The following is a 12,732-nucleotide window of genomic DNA, read 5'->3' as shown; positions in this document are numbered from 1 at the left end:
GAAGGCTGTTAACAGGGTCACAGGGCCATTGGGGAGGAAACAGTCTGACTGTGCTTATTAAAGCAGAAAACAGCCATTTACAAACTTTGCCAGCACCACGAACTGAGCCAGCCAGTACAAATTGAACTGCTCGATTTCATCTGCTTTGCTTCTGGCCCCACTGGAATGCAGCTCCTGAGAAATTCTCCAAAACTCTTGGGTTCAAAGAGATTCTCCATCCTTGTTTGAGCATGTTTTCCATGGAGAACTTTCCATGGAGAACTTTTTCACCAACTCCAAGCCATCCACCTCTTTGATCTTCAGAGTTGGCTCCACATCTTTATACTTCTATCAAAATAAACAAGGAAAAGTACTGATGAAGAAAGGATTTCAGAAGGAACATGATAGGTCAATTGTCAGTAAAGCTGGTTACTAAAGTCATTATGTGGTATAGGTTTCAAATACAATCTTTTTATTTAAAACTTATTTTTTGCTAATTGTTAATTTATTATGGTATTTATAGGATTTTAAATTTTTAAGCCAAGATGCTGCTGGGCTTTTTAATCTCTAATTGTATTGTTTATATGTTTTAATTATGCCATGAGCTGCCCCAAGGCTCTGTTGCGATGGGGGCGGCATAGAAATGCTTTAAATAAATGAATAAATAGAAGAGGTCCGGGGTGCATTCACTTCACTGGCGCCAGCAAAGGACCAGCTCTCGGGATCAGTGTGGAAAGGTCTTGGAAGACCCATAGACAGGGCAGGGCTGAGAGTCTGAAGGAGTCAGAGGAATTCTGCCTTGTACTTGAGAAGAAAACCCCAGATGGAGAAGAGCTCCTCACCGTGTGCTGCCGGTGAATATAGTGAGGGCTGGAAGCACCAAGGAAGGTGAGTGGCATCTCTGTGAAGAAAAGGTCCTTCTCCCCCACCTGCAGGATCACCCTCCGAAATGTGCCCCCCCCCCCGCTCATGATGACACTTTATAGGAGACTTATAACTTTTGGCAGAGACATGGGGCGTGGGGGGGGCATTTTCAAGGCAGGAGATGGAGGCAGGCCAAAGGGTCCATTGTGCCCTTGAAAACCGCGCGGAAGCATCCTCAGGGGGGTCGATCAGCTGGGCCTTTTCAAGGAACAAAGAGGAAGGCCAGCAAACCTTCCTTTCACTTAATCCTCAACAGAAGGTGATTATCTCTCAGAATCCGCTTTGCATTTTATGGGGGGGTCAGGAAAGTACTTTAAAATGGCAAGATTAGAGGTAAATGTCAAATAAATCAGTTGTGCTAAATCCCCAGGAGGTGCTAGCCTTAATATAAAGCTCTCTGTTAAATACACGTTGATGTGTTGAAATCCATGAGTCCTGTTGCATCCTGGAACTGAATGTGTGAGAAAGAGGTATGCAAGCTTGGCCAGGTGCGCCAGACGGGATGAAACGGCTTTTGCGTAAAATATTTATCTTCACTACATCCTGGAAAACAGGAAACATGCCAGACGACTGAAGAAGGACTAATGTTGTCTCCATCTTCAAAGAAGCGTTGAAAAAAAGACAAAACTAGGAGCTACAGACCAGTTAGTCTGACATAGATCCCTGGAAAAATTCTGGAGCACATTATTTAAAAATCTGTCTGCGAGCACCTCAAAGAAAATGCAGTGATTTGTAAAATCCAACATGGTTTTATCAAAATTACATCCTGTCAGAATTTAATCTCATTTTTTGACTGGGTAATCTCCCAAACCGACAGAGGAAGCACTGTGGACATAATCTACCTTGACTTTAGCAAAGCTTTTGACATAGTGCCCCATGACATCCTGATAAGCAAATTAGCAAAATGTGGACTAGATAGATAAATGATTAGGTGGATCCAAAATTGGCTGCTGAATTGAACATATTAAGAGCTCGTCAGTGTCACCCTCTCAAACTGGAGGAAGGTGACAAGTGGGGTCAGTCCGATGTACAGAGCTCTTCAACTTCCTTTTTAATGATTTAGATGAGGAAGTACAAGGAAAGATAATCAAAGCTGCAGACGATACGAAACCGGGTGGAATAGCAAACACCCTGGCAGACAGAATGAAGATCCAGGGCGATCTTGATAAACTGGAATCTCATTGAATTGAGATTCAATAAGCCAAGCTTTCAATAGGGACGAATGCCAATAGGGACAAATGCCAAGATTCAGTATGGACAAATGCCCAGGGAAAAGAAACCAGATGCCTTGATACAAGATGGGGGATATGTGGCTCAGCAGAACTGAAATGGAAAAAGACCTTCTGGGAGTTAATTTTGGCAACAGACTAAATATGAGCCAACAATGTGATGCAGCAAAAAGGGTGAATGCTATTTTGGGATGCATTAACTGAAGGATTACTTCCAAATCACAAGAAGTAGTAGTTCCTCTATACTCTTCACTAGTCACACCTCACCTGGAATACTGTGTCCAGTTCTGGGCATCAAGATCTAAGAAAGATGCAGAAAAATTAGAAAGGGTCCAGTGGAGGGAAGCAAAAATGATCCAGGGTTTGGAAACACTGCCCTGTGAGGAGAGACTGAGAGAACTGGGCATGTTCGGCCCTGAAAAGACTGAGGGGGGCCATGATATCTCTCTATAAGTACCTCAAAGACTGTCACAAAGAGGAAGGCCAAGATCTCTTCTTGCCGATGCCAGATTGTAGGACACGGAATAATCCATTCAAGTTGCGACAACCCAGATTCAGGCTGGACATCAGGAAAAGCTTCCTCACTGTCAGAGCAATGCGACAGTGGGGCCAGCTGCCTGGAGAGGTGGTGGCTCTCCCACACTGGGGACATTCAAGAAGAAACTGGTCAGCCACCTGGGTGGGATGGTGTAACACGGTGTCCTGCAAGAGCAGGGGGTTGGACCCGACGTCCTTCCATATCTACTATCCATAATTAATTGCAGCATTGTGTTAGCTTGGTCAGTTTATTAAAAAAATCAAAACCTTCTTTGGGAAAGGTCTCTTTCTGCAGGACCTCTGCTGGCCAGGTAGGCACTACAAACCCATCAGCAGCCTGTGATGCTAATGGTCTTACCTCTTTGTCCTCTCCAGGTGGAACTGGTGGAACTGGTGGAACCTGGACATGGGGAACCAAACCAGCTATTTTGTTCTGGTGAGCAGGCAGTGATGGACTTCCATGGGTATAGTGAGTGGGCCAGACACTTGCTTCTTGTGGACTTTGCAAGGCCTTGTCTTTTTGGGTTCTGAAGACGACGTTGAAGAAGAAGCGGTGGGAGGACAGGAAGATCAGAGGGGCCTGTGAAGCTCCATCAAGGCTGTTGCCTGCAGATCGTAATAGCCGGCACGTTTTAGAAGAGACAGGAGAGGACCCAGGAGTGGAGGGAGAGCTGCCACTTTGCCCAGTTTTGCCCAGCTGACCCTGTGATGAGGCACTGGGAGAAATGAGCTCCCAGTTAGGGGACTTGCCCAGGTATCACTGGCTGGCTCTCCACCAGTGGGAGCCACCCTGAGGATTGAGCCTGCAGAATGAAAGAAGAGGCAGGATTGGGGAGATGGTCCCAGTCTGGGCTCAGCACTCAATCTTCACCTGGGCAGAGGCTTATTGTTTAGTTTGCCCGAGGGCTTTTGGAGCTGATGCATCTTGTTGGCTGTGAAGTGCCAATGAAGGTCAGTGCTGCAAAAGGATTTTCTGGTGCTTTGGAGCCTCGGGCAAGAAAGGAGGGCTCCGGCTCGCGCTTTTGTTGAGCAATGTTTCCGATCATCAGGTTTTCCTGAACATAGCCCTGCCTTCCAGCTTTCATCTCCTGGCTGATTCTCTCCATATTGCGATCACGGCTTGCTTTGCATAAGCAGGAGATTTGTAAAGACCAAGCAGCGATCAAAAGGGAGACTTGCCTGCATCTGCTGAAATGTGTACAGATTTCCTTCAAGGACTAAAGCAGGGACAGGTCAGGCTGCAAGTCTGTGGAGTGATGCAGCGCCACCTGGTGGCCCGATGGAGAAGGCACCCTGGCCCGCCTTGTGTCAGCATCTGGGTGGTGGAACAGCAGACATGGGAAGCAGGACCCGGGCAACCAAACCAATGTCCAGACAGTAAGGCAAGGCAAGTTCAGCAATCCAAGTCACGGCTGGGAAGGGTAGAGACACAAGGCAAGCACAGTCCAGCAAACAATAACGTGGGCAGGGCAGGCCAAAAGTCAGAAACTGCTGAAGCAAGGCGCCAGGAAAAGAGACCTGGGGACCAAGACAGGAGCCAGGAGCAGGAGGCCAGCAGGAAAGGACACAAGCCACGAACAGCACAGTGACAAGTCGGAAGACCTTCGCTGGCAAGGCAGCTTCTGAGCCAGTTCTAATATAGCTCTTCCCCCAGGATTTCCAGGTGGTGCTCATGAAAGAAAGCCCTGGTAGCCGCAGTAGATGGTGCGGCGGGGGGGGGGGGGGGGGATCCCTCAACGACCATGGCTGCAATTCTGGCACTTGCCCAGCAGATGGAGCCCTGATGCTTCCGTGGTTCCTGACACCTCGCAGGTGCTTGAAGGACTGGCAACCGATCACTAGAGACCGGTGCGATCGTGCAGCCCAGCTGGGAACCACTCTGCAGGAGGCTTCTCAGGCCTGCCCTCCTTCGCCACAGCAACCTGACTGCTGTGTTCTTGCTCCAGATTATGTCTCCAGCCCTGCAGAGTGTGCACTTATGTCCTGAGCGATCTCTGTCCTGGCTCTGCCTTGGCCTCTATTCCTGCCATGTCGTGCTGGTATCTGACCCCTGCCTCCTCCTGACTTGGCTTTTACCCCTGGCCGGATTTGCCTTGCCAAGTTCTCCATCCACCTCCATCGCTTCTTGCCCAGGTGTCCAAGTCAAGGATGCCTCCTGCTGTCATTCTGAAACTGGCACCACGCAGGACATGCGTACAAATTAGGAAATTTGCATTGCTTGAATTTGGGACTGGGAATGAGACAAATGCCAGTCAATGTGATTTGCTAACATTCCCAGCTGGGCTGAGCTTCTGTTTGGGTCTCACCTGAGGCATCTTTTTGTAAGCAGAAGTCAAATGCACAGACATCTGGAACTGGTGCTCCAATTAGCCAACCTGGGCATAGTGCTGTGAGTTTCTACTGGCCAAGAAAGGATTTGGGAATGGGGAAAAGAGAACAGGCAGTTTGGGATGGATGGATGATTCTGCCCTGGTTTCTCTTAATTTCTCTTAGTTCCTCATTTTTCCTGTTTTAAGTTCTATTCGACTTCAGCTTGAGAGTTCTTTTTTAAAGCTCACATGCTCAATCTGAGGTTGATGTGAGTTGTAGTCCAGCACACCTGGAGGTAGTGATAGATTTTATTTTCCTGGGCTCCAAGATCACCGCAGACTGTGACTGGAGCCAATAAATTAAAAGACGCTTGCTCCTTGGGAGAAAAGCTATGGCAAATCTAGACAGCATACTAAAAAGCAGGGACATCACCCTGCCAACAAAAGCGCGTATAGTCAAGGCTATGGTTTTCCCAGTTGCAATGTATGGCTGTGAAAGCTGGACCATAAGGAAGGCTGAGTGCCGAAGGATTGAGGCCTTTGAATTGTGGTGCTGGAGGAGACTCCTGCGAGTCCCTTGGACCACAAGGTAAACAAACTGGTCAGTCCTAGAGGAGATCGACCCTGACTGCTCTTTAGAAGGCCAGATCCTGAAGATGAAACTCAATACTTTGGCCACCTCATGAGAAGGAAGGACTCCCTGGAGAAGAGCCTGATGCTGGGAACAATAGATGGCAAACGAAGAAGGGGACGGCAGAGGATGAGGTGGCTGGATGGAGTCACTGAAGCAGTCGGCGTGAACTTGGGTGGACTCTGGGGGATGGTGGAGGGCAGGAAGGCCTGGAGGAATGTGGTCCATAGGATCATGAAGGGTCAAACATGACTTCGCAACTAACAAACGCCTGGAGGACACCAACTTCAGGGGTGTAATAGATCATAGCTCCAGGCACAGATGCTCTTTTCAGTAGGACCATCACATTCTCTTTGACAAATGCCATGTGGTGGCATCTATTGTAACACTCTCTTACGTGGGGCTGCCCTTGAAGACAGTCCAGATACTTCAGATGGTGCAAAATAGAGCTGCCAGGATGCCGTCAGGGACCAGTCCTTACTCTCGCATAACTCCTGTCCTCTATCAGCTCCACTGGCTTCCTATTGCAGTCCGGGCCCAATTTAAGGTGCTGGTTATGACCTGTAAAGCCCTAAAAAGGAACGCCTTTTTCCCTATATGCCCTCCCACCCCCTAAGATCTGCAGCAGAGGCCCTGCTCTGGGAACCCTCCTTGAAGGAGATCAGGAGACAGAATACCCGGAGGAGGGCCTTCTCCACGGTGGCATCCCAGCTATGGAATGCACTCCCCAGAGAGGTCCACCTGGCACCGTCATTATATGCCTTTTGGCACCAGGTCAAGACCTTTTTATTCACCCAATATTTTAATGTTAATAGCTTTTAATAATTATTTTAATCTGTTTATTTTAATAATTACTTTTATTTATTTCAGTCGTGGGCTATGTAGTTTATTATTGTTTGGGGTAAGTTATTTAAATTTATATTGCTGTATTTATTGATCTTGCTGTGAGCCATCCAGAGATGAAAGTGATGGGATGGGCTAGAAAGACCCCAAATAAATAAATAAATAAAATAATCCTGCATGCTCTGCTTTGTTTAACGGCAGCCCTTCAGTGTCTCCGGCAGCAACACTGATTTCCCTGGAGATGTGGCGGAGAACCTGGGGATGCGTGCAGCCAAGACACGTGCCTTCTCCTTGCGCTTCAGCCTCTCTCCATAGACCTCAGACCAACAGGACCTGCCATTCCAGCCCGCTTCCCCTCTCCCACCCCTGGGCGCTCCACCTGGTGCTGAAGCAGAAACACAACAAAACAGGGAGAATAATTGACTTCTAGGCAGAAATCAAGGTCACAGGAAAGCCTGCCAAATCCACCAGTTAAGAATATGAGCGGGGCATAGCCTGGTGCCATCACATCAGTCGGTTTGTAGCTGAAAGACCCTCTTGAAGAATAAGATCTGCCTGTGTTTCTCTGCCTGTGTTTTGCTAAAAGCTCCTGTGTTCTCATCAAAGGGATGGATTGTAGCTGCAGCCCTACTGTGCTAAAATTGGTTTCAGGCAGATAATTGTAGGACACTTAGCTAGGAGAGTGAATGCAGTAAACAGACTCATAATGATAAATAATAATGCGTTCTTAATGGACTCCATGTCATTTTTATCTTTGTAACCTCACCTTTGAAGCTGACCCTCTCATAAAGAAGCGTCGCTGTGAGAATCACAATGGGAAAGGATCGTTGCGTTGTTGTGGCAAAGCGCTTATGTGTACCTTTTTTGCTTTCCACAAAATGAGTTTGTGAGGTGGAAGGCTGCGGGAATTGCTCCTTCTTTCATACTGCTCCACACAGAGACCCCCCCGGATAAGGAGAGAGCGATTGTCTGTTCTGAGAGCTGGTTACACTGGGAATGCAGGAGATCCAGGTTCTAGTGCTCACTCGGTCATGAAACTTTTGGGTCGCTGTGGGGATAAAGATTAAATGGAAGAGAACTATGAAAGCAACCCCAGGTTTCTTGCAATAGGGAAAACAGGCAGGCTATAGATGCAATATAAGAGTAATATTTGCAGTGGGAATGAATGCAACGTTCATTTTGGTTTGGACTCAGATTCTTGTTCAAATGAATGTTCAACGTGATTTCAGACTGAATTGATAATAAAAGTGCTTTGAATGGCATGCATCCATTTGAGAACTGAGCATAAAAAATTGTTGCTTTTGAAAAAATGTGCAAGAGCGTGCTTTAATCCATGGCAGAAGGATCCACAGATTTCAAAGATGTGCATGACTGATGCAAACATTTGGGAAAAAATAGGCACAAATATGTATGCAAAGAGAAGCACAAAGATCAGGCTCTCAAAGAGCCATGAAATGGGATGCGCTTTTAGGTGGAATTTGAAGGCTTTTTGTGAACGCACATCGCTCTTTTTTTTTTTTTACTGTAAACTGTTCAGAAAGCCTATGGCTAAATATGGGTGGTATATAAAGATTTTAATAGATGGATGAAATTAATATTCCTAGTTTTCAGTAGTTCTGTGCTGAACATTTATTCCACTTTTTTGTCCTATTCCCATTCATTTTAAGAGAAAAACCTTTTGAAAAGATGCTCAAAGGTGAAGATGTCATGGGTGGGGTTTGGGGTTCTTGTGTGTCCCCTACTTATGAGGCGGCAGAAGATTCTCCCAGTTTCCTGCATTTTGGTTCAGGCCCAAGGCAAGAGAAGACTTCCTGGGGTCATTCCACAGAGCTTTTCCAGTTCAGGAAGCCTGGGAGGCCAGGGAGACTGCAGAATGATTGGGAAAGCTGTGCTAGTATGGCATCCGTTGAGCTCCAAAATGCCCCCAAATCAGTGGCAACACAATGCCCCCCACCCCAACCACGAGAGGAGGAGGAGGGCCTGTGCTGCAATGACGGACTTGTGGCCAGCTTGTCCGTGTTTTTGACGATTTGTGTTTTCTGATGGCTAAAATGCATGTATTACAAGAAAATGAGGGAAATGCTCTGGACATCTGCAGAATTTGCAGGACTCAGAGAAACCTGGTCTGCCGCAGAATCTGCAGGTCAGTCCTTCGAAGTTTGAATTCATTTCAGTTTGTTGCAGAATTTTCACTGCAGCTCATGCAAAGCTCCTCTGGGGATCTTATGTATGTATGTATGTATGTATGTATGTATGTATGTATGTATGTATAAAATTTGTATACTGTCCAATTACTTGCGTCTCTGGACAGCTTACAACATAAATATTTGTGAGGAACCTGCCTGGAAATCAGAACCCAGCAAACTGGCCCAGTTTGGCTCCCTGGATTCCAGGCTGTCTATTCAGGGGCTGGTGCTGACGTGCTTCAACACAAGTTCAACCTGCACATGGTTTTCCACTTTTCAAGCAGCCTGCAATTTGTATATAAAGGCGTATATATTTTTATATTAAGTCAGGAACCATCACTTTTGCACCCCACTCTGCACTGATGCCCATTGGCCTCAGAATTCAAAGGCTTCCATGCCTCTCCAGTGAAGGACAATGGATTACACACCACATGGATTCATCCCCGAAGGGAAACATGCAGGCATAATATACAGAAACACGCGCAGAAATGGACTTACATGGAAACACCCCCACAATCCCTCCCAACCTTGGCTTTCAGCTGGCATGGGAAGAATTGCCCCAGTTTGATCTCCAGGGCTGCAAGAGTGACCTCAGAGATGAACTTGCAGGGGAAGAGGACAGGGAAGTCGGAGGCCAAGGGTTATGAAGCATCCTGGCGGCACCTCAGCCTCCCTTCCTTGCTCTCCAAGTAGTCAGCCAAAATTGCCCAAGAGGTCTGCAGGACAGGAAGAGTGCAAAACAGCCAGCTGTGACCAGCTGTGGCACGTTGGATGGCACTTCCTGCGGCACAGGTAGATTGTACCGAAAGTCAACTTTTACAGCTTCCATTTCCCCTAGCCATCTCATTCTCCGAGTCTTGACAATCCTGTTAGTTTTCTTTATTTCTTGGATTGATTAGTTCAATTTAACTTTCCCTAGTTTGAGCTTTGTTTAATCATCATATTCTTCCCTAGATATTTATCACTTGTTTGCACATTATTTTCCCACATATTTGTGCGTAGAAAGCTTGAGAAGACAAGGCCCTGTGGCCATTTAAGCCTGAGAAGAAGGCTCTGTGGATATACACTGCATTTGTGATTTCTTGGAATTCATTTCTGGATCCATCACTTCTTCATACCCTCTGAGAGTTCATTTCCCTCTATGCACATATTAAGAATAAGAAGCACTTTTCATAATAAAAATATCATTTCTCAGTAATGCCACACAATAATGCAAGCATAAAAGCACAGTTATAATAACGATGCCACGGCATTCCAAGTGCAGAGCTTTATTTTTCTGAAAGCACAGCTAGCTGCCTAGGAAATGGCCATTGCACAGCGATAGTCATAAAGCTCAATCATAGCATATCAACATCACAGATTTTCATAAAGACTGCATTTCAACCAGATAGCCAATCACAGCCCATTTAACTCCATAGGTGTGAAGCAATACATCTATGTTTTTCTTCCTTTTCTTTGATGCAGCTCCTCTAAAAACCCCAAAATAGCCCAGTGCTCAGAATTCCTGATTTCCACCTGCCCCCTGTAAATGGCATATTGGAACTGCTGCCAAATTGTCTCCTGCATCTTAGAGCGTTATAGTTAAAATTGTTGTTGTCATTGTTGTTAGTCGCAAAGTTGTGTCCAACCCATCGCGACCCCATGGACAACATTCCTCCAGGCCTTCCTGTCCTCCACCATCCCCCGGAGTCCACCCAAGCTCACACCAACTGCTTCAGTGACTCCATCCAGCCACCTCATCCTCTGTCATCCCCTCCTTCTTTTGCCATCTGTTGTTCCCAGCATCAGACTCTTCTCCAGGGAGTCCTGCCTTCTCATGAGGTGGCCAAAGTATTTGAGTTTCATCTTCATCTTCAGTTTCTGGCCTTCTAAAGAGCCGTCAGGGTTGCTCTCCTCTAGGACTGACCGGTTTGATCGCCTTGCAGTCCAAGGGACTCGCAGGAGTCTCCTCCAGCACCACAGTTCAAAGGCCTCAATTCTTTGGCACTCAGCCTTCCTTATGGTCCAGCTTTCACAGCCATACATTGCAACTGGGAAAACCATAGTCTTGACTATATGCACTTTTGTTGGCAGGGTGGTGTCTCTGCTTTTTAGTATGCTGTCTAGATTTGCCATCACTTTCCTCCTCAGGAGCAAGCATCTTTTAATTTCTTGGCTCCAGTCACAGTCTGCGGTGATCTTGGAGCCCAGGAAAAGTAAATCTGTCACTACCTCCATTTCTTCCCCATCTATTTGCCAGGAAGTGAGAGGACCAGATGCCATGATCTTAGTTTTCTTAATGTTGAGTTTGAAGTCAACTTTTGCGCTCTCCTCCTTCACCCGCATCAAGAGGCTCTTTACTTCCTCTTCACTTTCTGCCATGAGAGTGGTATCATCTGCATATCTGAGGTTGTTGATATGTCTCCAGGCAATCTTAATTCCAACTGGTGATTCATCTAGCTCTGCCTTTCTCATGATGTGCTCTGCATATAAGTTAAATAGGCAGGGCGACAGTATACAGCCTTGCCGAACTCCTTTCTCAAATACGTTACTCCAAATGTCCTTCTGCCTTCATTTTGACAGTTGATTTCAACGTGTGCCTTCCTAAACCTGAAAAGATTGTTGCTTTATTCATTACGTTTGCAACCTGCCCTTTGCAAGAAAATCAGAGCACAACTTATGGGTTGCACAATAGTTCTGTGAGGCACGCTAGGCAGAGAGAGAGTGAATGGACGGCCCAAGATCACCCAGAGACCTTCACGTCTAAAACTGGAATTTAGAGGTTTATGGTTAAAGCTCAGCTTTCTTTCAAATATAGATCAATATGCCTATAATTTTCTCAGAAGGACAGAACAAGACCAGAACATTCATTTAAAGAGCTTTGGCGATCAGGTGGCATCAAAACATAAATATTAATCATAGCACTTTACATCCTGAATAGTGTTGTGTTTGTGCGTATTGGAGAGAGAATCACAACCTTTTCTTAACTAGTATGTGTTTGGTTGGTAAATAAAAATTCTGTTGGGTCTGATCCAGAAAAAATCCAACCCTTTTAGGAAGTCCTCAAGCCTGTTCCCCATTTTCTCACTGAATTTATAACATCTGAGCATATTCGTCTTTAGCTGGATAGTATCCATATGGGATTCAGAAATTCTCAAAAGTTTATGAAAGGGCATAAAAATGTATTCAGTCAATATTATTTTTGGTACAAGATAGGGTGTTTTAAAAAGTGGACCTTAAAATCAGTTCTTAAAAAAATAAAATTTAATATTTTGGAAATGTCAGAGTTGATTTTGAAATGTCAACCAGTTTTAACTTATGAGAAAGCATTCAAGCATATCCTATTGATTAATCTGGACCATTCAATTGAATTTTCCATTTTCCGTACTTGAAATTGATAAGGGACTTAAGCATGCAATCCTATGCATGTTTAGGCAGAGAGCACTCTGGGACTTGTAGTCCTCTTTTCTGCCTAAACATGCATAGGATTGCCCCTCCATTGGAGCTGGATTGTGTCTATTTTCGTTCCTCTAGTTGTTCTCACCACTTGGATTTGCAAGTTCGGATCCAAGACGTCTGCATTCCATGCTTCACCTCACACCAGTTCCCTGGGGGTTGCTGGTTATGGTAATTTCACGTGACAGTAGGCGGGGCTAAGGTAGTCACATGGGCTAGTGGGAGGGCTTACAGAGGCTATATAAAGGGCACTTTGCCCCTCCGCTTTAGCTCAGATGGGTATTGGCACTTGGAGCACATTTCAAGATTGCCAAAGCTGAGATCCATCTGCCCTGTCCCCTGTGGCTGAGCTGCTGTGCCACATGGATCCCCACAGCTTTAAAAAGCAGGCTTTGGAAGTGGTCTGCTCACTTGCATGTAGCCATTAGGTTGCAGGTGAAAAACAGATGAGCAACAGAGAGGCATCAGAAACGATTTTAGTTTGGACAAACCAAACGACAAAGGCAAGCACGTGTAAGTTGCAGCAGGTTTTTTGATGTGAAAAGTAACATGTTGTTAATTGTCTCCCTGTGAAATCAAAAGCCTTGGCTCTTTCTCAACCATTTTCAATTTTTGCAAAGTTCTGAGCCTACTAAAGCAAAGATCGAAAAGACTGTGAA

The sequence above is a fragment of the Varanus komodoensis genome, unplaced genomic scaffold (assembly GCF_004798865.1).
Source record: "Varanus komodoensis strain SLA01 unplaced genomic scaffold, ASM479886v1 scaffold8, whole genome shotgun sequence".
Taxonomy (NCBI): Eukaryota; Metazoa; Chordata; class Lepidosauria; order Squamata; family Varanidae; genus Varanus; species Varanus komodoensis.
Note: the sequence above shows the minus strand (reverse complement) of the source record.